Source organism: Phyllopteryx taeniolatus, chromosome 5 (genome assembly GCF_024500385.1).
Source record: "Phyllopteryx taeniolatus isolate TA_2022b chromosome 5, UOR_Ptae_1.2, whole genome shotgun sequence".
NCBI lineage: Eukaryota > Metazoa > Chordata > Actinopteri > Syngnathiformes > Syngnathidae > Phyllopteryx > Phyllopteryx taeniolatus.
This window is the reverse complement of record NC_084506.1, coordinates 12,062,984-12,075,913: the sequence shown is the minus strand read 5'-3', so window position 1 is coordinate 12,075,913 and position 12,930 is coordinate 12,062,984. Positions and strand designations below refer to the sequence as shown.

General features: G+C 42.6%; 1 long non-coding RNA gene across 1 annotated transcript; it reads right to left on the bottom strand.

The window, feature by feature from the left end:
• Positions 1-3,992: 3,992 nt before the first annotated feature.
• Positions 3,993-8,427, bottom strand: LOC133477819 (uncharacterized). The gene is made up of 3 exons (XR_009788484.1): positions 8,294-8,427; positions 5,211-5,279; positions 3,993-4,689 (listed from the first exon to the last, which is right to left on the bottom strand). It is a non-coding gene; the product is annotated as an uncharacterized LOC133477819 (long non-coding RNA).
• Between the last annotated feature and the right edge of the window lie 4,503 nt (positions 8,428-12,930).

Here is a 12,930-nt window from a genome sequence, read left to right as displayed (position 1 = left end):
GAGGTAATACTCTTAAGAATAAATGAATACATTTTCACAGAACAATATTAGAAATTAGGTTGTCAATATGAATCAGTGCTTCTGATAGGAAGTTGTAGATGTGTAGTTTCATGTTAAATTTGGTTGAATACATGCATTTTTTTTCATTAAATACATTTACTTGAACAAAACAAAATATGGAGCTGTCCAAAGGTAGTGCTGTTTTATATTCAGTGTTACGCAGACAAAACACTAACATTATATGTTTTGGGCCTAATATCAGCCCATTGTTCTCCAGGTGACTCACCAAAGCAAAGGCCTCCTTTAGACTCAATAAAAGCAGGAACCAATTTGAAAATACAAAACTTTGGTCGAAAAAGAAAGCAAAAAAAAAACATCCATCCCATCCCCACGGAAACCTTTGAAGCCCCCTGACACAGAAAGAAAGGGATGTTTAGTGGCCCCCACCCAGGTACCTGGGGACTGAAGGGTGGGTTGTTTATGGACTCTTTTACAGTGTTACCACAGCTGGGTGTGATACTGCTCTCCATTGGATTCAAACTAAAGAAGTGGCTGTTGAAGTTGACCTTTGTGGGTGTTTGTTATGTTTGGCTGTGGGGGAGAAGACTCGTGGTCTACCGAGACCTACCGGGACAGCATTCAGTCTCCTCTGGGTTTCCCTTGATTGTATGACTATGAGGCCTGATTGTGTGTGTTGATACTTGTGGTATGCTCATGTGACATCAACAACTGTATAGTAACTCAATGATTATTATTATTATTATTATTAATTTACTATTTTAAAGAACAAGCATTATTCCAAAAAGTTAAGCTTATAACAGTTCCGGTCTTAAAAGATCTCTGACATTGTTGGATGGTATATTTTGCCACTTTTCCTAAACCTCAAGCAAATTTTTTTTCTCATGACGAATCTACTGACTTTTTTGTGCTGGGATTGGAGACTTTTGGAAACTCCTCCCGAAGCAGGAGATGTTCTCCCCTCCACGTCCAGACTGAATAAATCATACTGTACTTGCATAAAGCCACCAGAGGTTCATTTTACGTTTGAACCCCCGTTAAGATTGTATTGTAATTTCACTTGTGAAGGCAGAACTTCATCACTGTGCCGCTGAATTACACTTGTCAATTAGTGTAATTAATACAATGAATAAATACCAAGAATAAATCAATTTTGACAGTGTGTGTGTGTGTGCATGCACCTGCCTGTGTAAGTGTTTAAAACTGTGCCCCTATGACAAAACCCTTGACCCAGCCTTCCCCCTCCCTCCCCCCAGTAAAATTGGTATAGAATTGCCACTGTTCCCTGCCCCCACATCGACAACTTAGGCAAACGTTCAATCATGTGCCAGCTATCAGAAGCTGGGTGCTCCCGCTCATATTCCAAAACATGCATGTTAGCTTAATTGAAGACTCAAACTTGGCTTTAGGTGTGAGTGTTTGTCTCGCTCTGTGTCAGCCCAGTGATTGACAGATTGGTCCAGGGTGTACCCCACTAGTTTCATAGTGACCCTGTAAAGGACAAGTGGTACTGATGATGAATGGCACGAGAAACTGTCACCCTCAGCTTTGATGAATTTATTTTGGGTGGTAAACTAGTGACTAGTGTCAGGAAGGTTTTCTTCACCATAGGTGAAGAAACTGACTTTCTACTCCATCCTAGTCCACAGAACAATGCACAGGCAGGAAAAGGGACAATGTAGCCTACTGCAATAGTAAATAATGATGTGATAGTGATGCACCATTAAATATACAGAACATGGCGAAAGAATGTTATTTACATACATCATGAATGGGAAATCTACAACTGAGAAACTGTTATCAAAGGCCCCCAAACATTCACCCCACCGATGCTTATATGAATAAACATTTGTTGGATTGTTGCATCACACTCTTTCATAAATTTGCTTTGAAGCCTTTTTGCATCACATTAGATCCTCCAGTCATGCCCATCATGCAGATAGATATTTGGCCTACGGCGGAATAACTAAGCCTGAACCAGCCTTAACTATCAGCTTTACAGCTGAACCAGCTTTACAGGAATATCTGATCATAGAAGTTTGCCCCTCCTGGACTGCATCTGGAGCCTGACAACTTAAGGCTCTGCATCTGCCTGGGATACAGGATGTTAACATACTGTACATACATAATTTTCTGATGTCTTTTGGTGAACTTTACAGTAATGAAACATGCAGTTTTAATTTGATTTGTTGTTAATGTTCATTTAACTTGTGTTGCTTTTTTTTGTGTGTGTGTGACTTTTCAGGCTCATCATAACTTGGTGTGGGTTCAGTTCCCATTCAGTGACGGTGTTAATGTTTATGTCATTGGTTGTCTGTCTCGATATGCTCCCTGTGATTGATTGGTTACCAGTCCGGGGTGATGTCTGTCTTTGGTCTGATGGGATAGGATCTAGCTCCCTGCAACCCTGAACAGGATGTAGAACCCCAATTCCAATGAAGTTGGGACGTTGTGTTAAACATAAATAAAAACAGAATACAATGATTTGCAAATCATGTTCAACCTATATTTAATTCAATACACTACAAAGACAAGATATTTAATATTCGAACTGATAAACATTATTGTTTTTAGCAAATAATCATTAACTTAGAATTTTATGGCTGCAACACGTTCCAAAAAAGCTGGGACAGGGTCATGTTTACCACTGTGTTACATCACCTTTTCTTTTAACATCATTCAATAAACGTTTGGGAACTGAGGACACTAATTGTTGAAGCTTTGTAGGTGGAATTCTTTCCCATTCTTGCTTGATGTACAGCTTCGGCTGTTCAACAGTCCGGGGTCTCCATTGCCGTATTTTCCGCTTCATAATGCGCCACGCATTTTCAATGGGAGACAGGTCTGGACTGCAGGCAGGCCAGTCTAGTACCCGAACTCTTTTACTACGGAGCCACGCTGTTGTAACATGTGCAGAATGTGGTTTGGCTTTGTCTTGCTGAAATAAGCAGGGGCTTCCATGAAAAAGATGTTGCTTGGATGGCAGCATATGTTTCTCCAAAACCTGTATGTACCTTTCAGCATTAATGGTGCCTTCACAGATGTGTAAGTTACCCATGCCATTGGCACTAACACAGCCCCATACCATCACAGATGCTGGCTATTGAACTTTGCTTCCATAATAGTCCGGATGGTTCTTTTCCTCTGGCCCGGAGGACACGACGTCCACAATTTCCAAAAACAATTTGAAATGTGGACCATCAGTCCATCTTAGATGAGCTCAGGCCCAGAGAAGCCGGCGGCGTTTCTGGGTGTTGTTGATAAATGGCTTTTGCTTTGCATAGTAGAGTTTCAAGTTGCACTTACGGATGTAGCGCCAAACTGAATTTACTGACATTGGTTTTCTGAAGTGTTCCTGAGCCCATGTGGCGATATCCTTTACACATTGATGTCGATTTTTGATGCAGTGCCACCTGATGGAATCGAAGGTCACGGGCATTCAGTGTTGATTTTCGGCTTTGCCCCTTACAACCTTTTGATGATATTATGGACCGTAGATGATGAAATCCCTAAATTCCTTGCAATTGTACATTGAGGAACATTGTCCTTAAACTGTTTGACTATTTTCTCACGCACTCGCCCATCTTTGCTTGTGAATGACTGAGCACTTCAGGGAAGCTCCTTTTATACCCAACCATGGCATCCACCTGTTCCCAATTAGCCTGTTCACCTGTGGGATGTTCCAAACAGGTGTTTGATGACCATTCCTCAACTTTCTCAGTCTTTTTTGCCACCTGTCCCAGATTTTTTGGAACGTGTTGCAGCCATAAAATTCTAAATTAATGATTATTTGCTAAAAACAATAAAGTTTATCAGTTCGAACATTAAATATCTTGTTTTTGTAGTGTATTCAATTAAATATAGGTTGAACATGATTTGCAAATCATTGTATTCTGTTTGTATTTATGTTTAACACAACATCCCAACTTCATTGGAATTGGGGTTGTCTGTGGTATAGAGAATGGATGGATGTTTTTGACATGTGCATTGTGCATTTACTGGTAAGCAAGCTGTATTTGAGGAGAAATTGGGCACCAACACTTTCCAAGGTGCATGTCTTCCCCTCATTCCTGTGTTCTGTTAGAAAGGACCAAGCCCCCGTTAGCGAGATGCATAAACAGGAAATTCTCCCTCTCAACAGGAGGCCAACTTCTTGGAGCGTTCTCACCATCTTCTTACAACTTCACTCATTACTGCTCCTCAAACTGCTTGGGGTGTTTGTTTAGCTTTTCTGAGTTTTGTTTTAAATGCAGACACTACACTGCTTTGCTGAGATGCATTGGTGTGTTCACCACATGTTACTGTCTTAAATTAAGTTGTATTATATTAGACCCACTGAGATAAATGACAATGGCCTTTAAAAATATCAGTAAATGTGACAGAATTAGTTTTTCATATTTTATTGCCAGATTTTAATTTTTCATTTCATTAAAACATTTATTTATTTTTTTAAGGCATCAGCAGTACCGTTGAGTTTTGATTTAGTGTGAGTGGACATAAATTGTGGCTACCCACCAGATATTATGAATGGGTCAGACCATTCAGATTCTCTGGAAGCGAAGCAGGAGGCCCGTACTGTATGCAGCTGTATCCCACACCCACATCACAGTGACACTTGGGTGACTTGGCTTGGTGAACATTTTCCCATCCGACCACAGATGTCTCTCATAACTGCAATTGTAAATGGACGTGGGCATGTTGTTTGATTTATTCAGGCATCCAAAGGTCATTTTCACATGAAAAAATTAAATTAAAAAAAATCATTGTTAAAATCACATGAGAGAGCGGAGGTGACCACATACTGTAACAGTGGGTTGGGTGGGAAACTTTTCAAAACATGCAGTCATGAAGTCTTTTTGTATCTGCCGAGTTGGACAGATATAAACTTGAAGGAAAACTTCCTACAGAAGACGCAGTCATTATTATCCCATGTTACATGAACTAAAAGTAAAAGATGTCAATGTCAACAAGACATGTGATGTCAAGTGATGGATGCACATACAGTATATAAACTGTTAAAACTGATAGAAACCTTCATGCCATATGCAAACACCCATATTGATTTTCAATTACATTTCGGTCTGGGGTCTGGCTGGGCTATTACAAAACTCTATAACTGTCTTTTGGTAAAGCACATCCATTTTAAAAAAAATAATATGTTTGGGATCAGGGCAGCACGGTTCGGTTCCAACCTTTTTGCGTGGAGTTTGCACGAGCTCCCTGTGCTTGCATGAGTTGTCTCCAAATAGTCCGACTTCCTCCTACATTCCAAAAACATGCACGTTAGTTTGAGAATTTGTCCATAGGTGTGAATGTGAGTGTTAAGTACTGTTTGTCTACAGGGGCCTATGTGTCCACAAATTGATCAGTCCAAGGATGTACCCCGCATAGAAAATGTTTCTTGTGAAAATGATGTTTTGGGTATTTGTCATGCTAAAAGGTGACATTTCTCTTTATCTTTACCATATTAGCTCACAAAGTCTTGCGCTCAAGGTGTTGTGCCAGAATTGACAGGTGAAATATTTATCATTTACTCTATATTTCCCAACCTCGAAGCAGCACACTATGGAAGTTGGTATGGTATTCACCTCGGGATGTGCATGGTTGTTGATGTGCCAAACATACTGTAGCTTTTGAAATTATGGGCAAAAATCAAACATCAGGCTTAGGGTTAGGGCTAACCCTAATACCTTTCTGCTAATGCTTTTGACCCAATAGTAAGACAAGAATGATCATTTTTTATCCCTAAATGTAGCACACAAGAACAGTACTTGCCAGAAATAAATGGCTTTGGCTTAACCTGTAAAATGTAGAAAATAATCAGGCAATCTGTTTTCTCCCAACTATCCTGCTATTGAAAAACAATAAATCACATTTTTCTCGGCAGTCAAAGGCATTTGAGAGTTTAGAATTAACCTAGCAATTTAATGTTTTTGGAATGTGTGAGGAAGCGAAAGTACGCGTACATGCAAAGTCTGTACAGAATGGCTCGAGCTGAGAATTGAACCTAGAGCTTTTTGACTGTGAGGGAACCATGCGTGACTGTGTGTAACCTTAAATATAGGACACAAAAAATCCTACAGGATCTTCTGAACTTTATTTGGAGTTCTTCATTTAAACCACTGGAAAATTTGGGCTGAGTGTAAATGTCTATCTCCCGCTTGAGGGATGACAATTATTGCAATAAATTCAATGAATGAATGAATCATAGTGTATTTCTGTCTCCTGGGTGTAGGCTTCACTTGATATGATCACCATACATTCTTCAGGCTTTGGGAAGCCAGACAACACCCCGTCTTGTCCATGAATATTTGTCTTGTCCTGGCACAGGAAATTACCTGTCCGTAGCTATGTGTGTGTGACACCTGATTTGTGTATGAAAAAGAAGAAGTGCACTGACTTTGTGAGTCCATTCAAATGAGCAGGAAGTGTGCGCAAGGGTTACTGTTAACTGTCAGTTTTAATCGGGTCTTATGACTAACACATTGTTTCTGTTGGTGCCCGTCTAGTGGTATATAAGGATGGTATGAGCAGCAGCTGCAGCACGCACTCAGCCTTTGATTACAGTAAACGGCTCCTGAAAGTTGTCCCAATTGATGGTTCCACGTGAAAACGATCAGCACAACTCCCTCAAATGCAAAAGCTGCTGGTTGAGTGCAGTAAAATCTACCACTCCTTTCTCTGAGGCCAGCCACGGCGTTACAACAAATATAATCTGGGACATTCTTTGAGCCAATGTAAACTTAATTTACATGATCCCACTAGTAATCTTTTTATCTTCACATGTTCACTCGCTAAGATTTAGATTGAAAGAAATAACAGCCCTTTTTAAAACTGTTAAACAACTTCACGTCATCCAAAGGTCCAAATCCAGAATCTATAATAATAACAACACATAACTGATGTTGCATTCTAAGTAAAACAAATATAGAAAAGTTCACACGGGGCGTCAACTTCCATGTAGTAACTACTCGTCAGTCACCGTGGGATTACAGCGCCACAAAACCAGTCTGGCTGGTTTTGAGCCCTTTTACTGAAAGAAACATGCTGGATTTCATGTTGCAAAGGAAAAATACCCATTAACTTTCATTTTTATTTTCAATGTTAAGCTTGCAATGCGACTCTTTCTACTTTCTTTCCAGTATGGTAAAGTCCACCCATCCTTTTTCAACACTGCTTATCCTAGTTAGGGTCGCGGGGCGCTGGAGCCCATCCCAGCTGACTTTGGGCGAAAGGCGGACGGACTACACCCTGAACTGGTCGCCAGTCATTTGCAGGGCACATATAGACACGGACAACCATTCACACTCACATTCACATCGTCACTGAGTGGGAAATGAACCCGTGTGTACAACTATACCATCAGTGACAGTATGTATTACATTGATTTAAAGACTAAAATAAACGATAAAAACCATCAGTGCAAGAGTGCAACCTACCATTTAACTTGTTAGCTGCCTCAGTGTTGGCATCGACGTATTTTATTGTTTCACTCACCCAATTGACATCTAAAGTTCCACGTGGTGTAGGCTGAGGCTACAGACTTCTACACATCGTGAAAGCCTCCTTTGCACAATATAAGCTTAATCCAAGTGTTGCACTGACGTGACTGGTCATTTATTTTAACATAGTTAAGACACAATTTTGTTCGCCCCTGCCCTTTGGCACAAGGACGTCTTCGATGGTTTTCGCCACTTTCTTCTTCGGGCTCGGTGGACTGTAGACATCGAAGTTGGGAACTGAATTTTTTTCATTTGAACAATTCTGGGAGAACCGGAATGTTTCCACCTTTACAGTGGAAAGTTCACCCAACTGAACTTGGCATTGTCAAAGCGTACATATTTGAGCCGATCAGACAGTGACGACGAAGAGCAGCCAAGTAGCAGGTGTACAACAGAAAAAGAGAGTGGCCACTGGCTCCATGTGACGGTACGTCAAAAGCATGTCTTTTTATACAGTCATGGCTTGAAATAATGCCACCCCAGGGGTGCCATTATTTTTTTGCACGGCTATACGCATTATATATTCGTATATGGTTCAGTGTCACGGCACAAGCTTTTACATAGGATACAGTATTCCTATACATTGTGTGCCCCTCGCTCGAGTTGCATTATAACACCCCGCACACAAAGTCTTTGCCATGTTTCTGTTGGCTTGTCCTATAGGCAAAAGTACAGACGACAGTACTGAAAAGTACTGCATGGGTCTTTTTTTCGTATTCCCCAGTGCATAGTAACCATAATAGAGTCGTAGGTATATACAAGGAAATGCTCACCTCTTGTCTGCGCCGCTTCGCTGCTGCATCGTGGCGGCTACGAGATTTAGTTCTCTTGCTGGCGGTGGAGGTCCTAATGGCCATAGGAAAAATAGTTGGCACCGCAGCTGGTTACAGCCTCTGCTAAGTCTTACTCAAAACACAATGGTTCGACGTGATTGGCACAGTTTGGAATGCTTGCTATGTCATGAACGGAACAGAGGATAGGACCCAAAAATGCACGACTCCAAAACAAATGGACAGTTTCAAAAAAGAGAGGTTTAATATACGGGCATAGGTCGGTACACAGGCAGGCAATCCAAGAAGAGCAACAGTATCCAAAAACATGAGGCAAAAAGGCGAGGTCGATAATCGGAACAGGATCTAGTCTTAATGTGAGTCTTTGACGTGGAAACAAGGAATGCTGGAACGCGACGACAAGGTACAACGAACTGGCGATGAGAGAGAATGAGATTAGGGTGAACGAGGCACAGGTGGTGAAGATGCTCTCAGGAGCAGGTGTGTGTGAAACAGGGGGAAGACAAAAACCGGAACACACACCCATGACAGTACCGGCCGGCCCCGGGGCCCCTGGATGCGCAACGTGGAAGTCCCGAATGAGCGAGACATCCAAGATAAACGCAGACGGCACCCATGAACATTCCTCAGGCCCGTAGCCCTCCCAGTCCACCAGATATTGAAACCCCCTCCCCCTCCGACGAGACAACAAAAGCCGCTTCACAGAGAAGAGAGGGCCCCCATCCACAAACCGGGGGTAAGAGGGGGCCTGGAAGGTGGGACCAGAGGGGACTCCCGGGCTGGCTTGAGTAGGCTGACGTGAAAAGCAGGGTGGACCCGCATCGACCTTGGGAGCCTCAGCTTCACGGTGACAGGGTTGATGATCTTTTTGATGGGGAAGGGCCCAACGAACCTGGGAGCGAGCTTCTTGGACTCCACCCAGAGTGGAATATGTTTGGTCGAGAGCCAAACCCGCTGACCCACTTTGTAGTTCGAGGCCGGTGTCCTCCGACGATCAGCAGCGGCTTTGTAGGACCGTTCCTGGCACAGCAGCATCTGGCGGGCTCGCTCCCAGGTCCTCCTGCAGCGTCACACCAAGGTCAATGCCGCTGGAACTGTGGACTCTGGGGCTATGGCAGGAAACAGAGATGGTTGGTAACCATGCACAACGTGAAAAGGCGAGAGACCAGTGGATGCAGAGGGGAGGGAATTGTGGGAGAATTCGACCCAAACCAGTTTCTGAGACCAGGATCATGGCTCCTGTGAAGTGAGACATCGGAGCCCAGTCTCCAGGTCCTGGTTCAGCCTCTCAGTTTGGCCGTTGGTTTCAGGGTGAAACCCAGATGACAGACTGACGGTAGCACCTATGAGATTGCAAAACTCCTTCCAAAATTGCGAAATGAATTGGGGACCCCTATCAGACACCACATTCTTGGGGAAATCATGGAACTTAAATACCTGATTAATCATCAACTCGGCAGTGTCTTTAGCTGAGGGAGTTTCGGAAGTGCAATGAAGTGTGCCATCTTAGAGAACCTGTCAACAACTGTGAGAATGGTGGTATTACCTTTAGAGGCCGGTAATCCTGTCACAAAGTCTATGGAAATGTCTGACCAAGGACGTTGTGGTATTGGCAGGGGTCGCAACTCCCCAGAAGGACGTTGACGAGAGGGCTTGTTAGCAGCACATACCTGGCAAGCATTGACGTAATCGATAACATCCCTCCTAACATTAGGCCACCAAAAGCGGTGTTTGACCACTGATTGCATTTTGGCAATGCCTGGGTGACATACACTACGGTTCGTGTGAGCACAGTGGATGACTCTTCCCCTTAAGGTCGGAACCACATAAAGCCTGTTTTCAGGGCAATCTTCTTAAGAGTCTTTTTCAGAGCCTCTTTAAACACAGTTTCAACGTCCCATACAAAAGCATAAATGAAACATGACTTGGGCAAAATAGTCTCAGGGTCGGACAAAGAATTCTCTTTGCAGAAAATACGTGACAAATAATCTTGCTTACCATTTTTAGAACCAGGTCGGTAGGATAACATGAAATTAAATCTAGTGAAGAACAGAGCCCATCTAGCCTGCCTCGCATTTAATCTTTTAGCAGATTTAATATACTCAAGGTTCTTGTGATCTGTCCACACTAAAAACGGAGTCTGTGCCCCCTCTAGCCAGTGCCTCCACTCCATCAAAGCCACCTTGACTGCCAGCAGTTCACGGTCACCAATGTCATAATTTCTCTCGGCTGGGGTCAGTTTTTTGGAGAGAAAAGCACAAGGATGTAATTTACCATCCTTGAGAGATTTCTGGGAGAGCACTGCTCCTATTCCGGCATCAGACGCATCGACTTCTACCACAAACTGCTGTTTGAGATCTGGCAAAGTAAGGATGGGAGCAGAGGTAAAGCTCGATTTAAGTTTCTGAAAAGCTGCCTGACAAAGCGGGTTCCATACAAAAGGTCTGTGTGGCGAGGTAAGATCATGCAAAGGAGAGGCTATAGAAATGAAATTTCGGATGAATTTTCTGTAGAAATTTGCGAACCCTAAGAACCTTTGTACATCTTTGCGTGACGTGGGAGTAGGCCAATTAATAACGGCATCGACTTTGCAAGGGTCCATTTTGACTTCACCTTGAGCCAGGACGAAACCCAGAAAAGAAACGGACGCCTTGTGGAACTCACATTTCTCAGCGTTGACATATAGTTGATTCTGCAGTAACCGCTGCAATACAATGAATAATGTGAGTCTCCTCATCCGGGGAGAATATCAAAATGTCATCCAAATAGACAAAAACATACACATTCAACATGTCACGCAGGACATCATTGACAAGGTTTTGGAAAACAGCTGGAGCGTTAGTAAGTCCAAAAGGCATTACCAAATACTCATAATGTCCCGTTGGTGTGTTGAATGCTGTTTTCCATTCATCCCCCGCCCTTATTCTGACTAGATGATACGCATTTCTTAAGTCTAGTTTGGTGAAAATCTTGGCTCCCTCCAGAAACTCAAAGGCGGTGGAGATGAGAGGAAGAGGGTACCTGTTTTTTACAGTTATCTCGTTGAGACCCCGGTAATCGATACAGGGTTGCAGGGTCTTGTCCTTTTTGTCCACAAAGAAAAATCCTGCTCCCGCAGGGGATGAAGATGGGTGAATGATCCCAGCTGCCAGTGATTCTTCCACGTACTCCTTCATGTCCTTGTGTTCCGGCCCTGAAAGAGAGAACAACCTCCCCCGTGGAGGTGTGGTTCCAGGCAGCAAGTCAACTGCACAGTCATAAGGTCTGTGGGGTGGAAGGGATTTAGCTTTGGATTTGGAAAAAACTTCTTTGATGTCATGGTAACAGGTGGGCCTCTTATCGATTTTTACGGCGAGAGTGATGAGAGTGTCCAAGTCGGTCGGCAGGTCTAGCGGGACTAAATGATCCTTGACGGCGGGGGATAGTCCTTGAAAAAAGGCATCGAGTAGCGCCCGATTATTCCACTGACTCTCAGCTGCTAGAATGAGAAACTCAATCGCGTAATCTGACACCCTGCGCTTGCCTTGTTGTAAGGTGACAAGGGAGCGAGCTGCCTCACGATCTGTTGTGGAAAATTGAAAGATTTGCTCCATAGTCTTTATGAAAAAAGCCCACGAATGACACGCGGCGGAATTGCGGCTCCATTCAGCAGTAGCCTCCGCACGACCAGTCAAGTGGGAAATGACGAAAGCGATTTTTGCCCGCTCAGTGGGGAAGGCAGCTGCCTGCAGCTCAAAGCTCATATTTATCGATTTAACTGCTGTATATGTGCCATATAATCACTTCGAAATGGAAGATGTGGTTTGTAAAGGGATTCTAGAGTTATCAAGATTTTTTTTTAAATCTTTGTCCTCTGACCTTTAATGCATAGGTGTCAAACTCAAGGACCACAGACCAGATCTGGCGCTCCATGTTATTTTTTGTGGTCTGTGAACGCTGGTACAATTTTTCGTTGACTTCTGTTTAAAACTCGCCAAAAAAACGATAATAACCAAATGCAGGAGCAATTCTAATAATAGTAATATGATGATTGATGGTGATTATTTGGGTACAGAGCACATATTAGATAAGGGACAAAACCAGTCTCTAACCAGTCGCCCACCATGCAATGGCTAACCATGTGTTTAAAAAGAAAAACTAGCAGGACTAATTTCACTTCCAGCAACCTTTAAATAGCCTCTCCTGGACTCTTCAATTGGAGCCAAAGCAATAACAAATGTCATTAAAGTAAACCCCCGTTTACCGATACATTACAGAATAGGTGAAAATCTGCATTTTCAGAATACTTTTGTCCCTTCTAGATGCTTTGAACAAATTTAAACGTTCAAATACTTTTTATACTAATTAAAACAGACATTTTTAAGTATTCCTTAGCTCTTGTTCTCACGTTCTTGTTCACAGAATTCTCCAGTCAAACCGTTCCTGCTTCAAGCTGTTTATTTGTCACTGTTGAAGTTTACTGTAAATCTGACATTTAAAACAAGATAATTAAATATAGTATGTTTAAACGCCAAAATGTAAGACCAAACAATATAATTTCATCTCACTAAAGTCTGCCAGTTAAATGCTAACATATAATGCAAAATTCCATAAAAGGGCTAAATAAATTAACTTGTAAT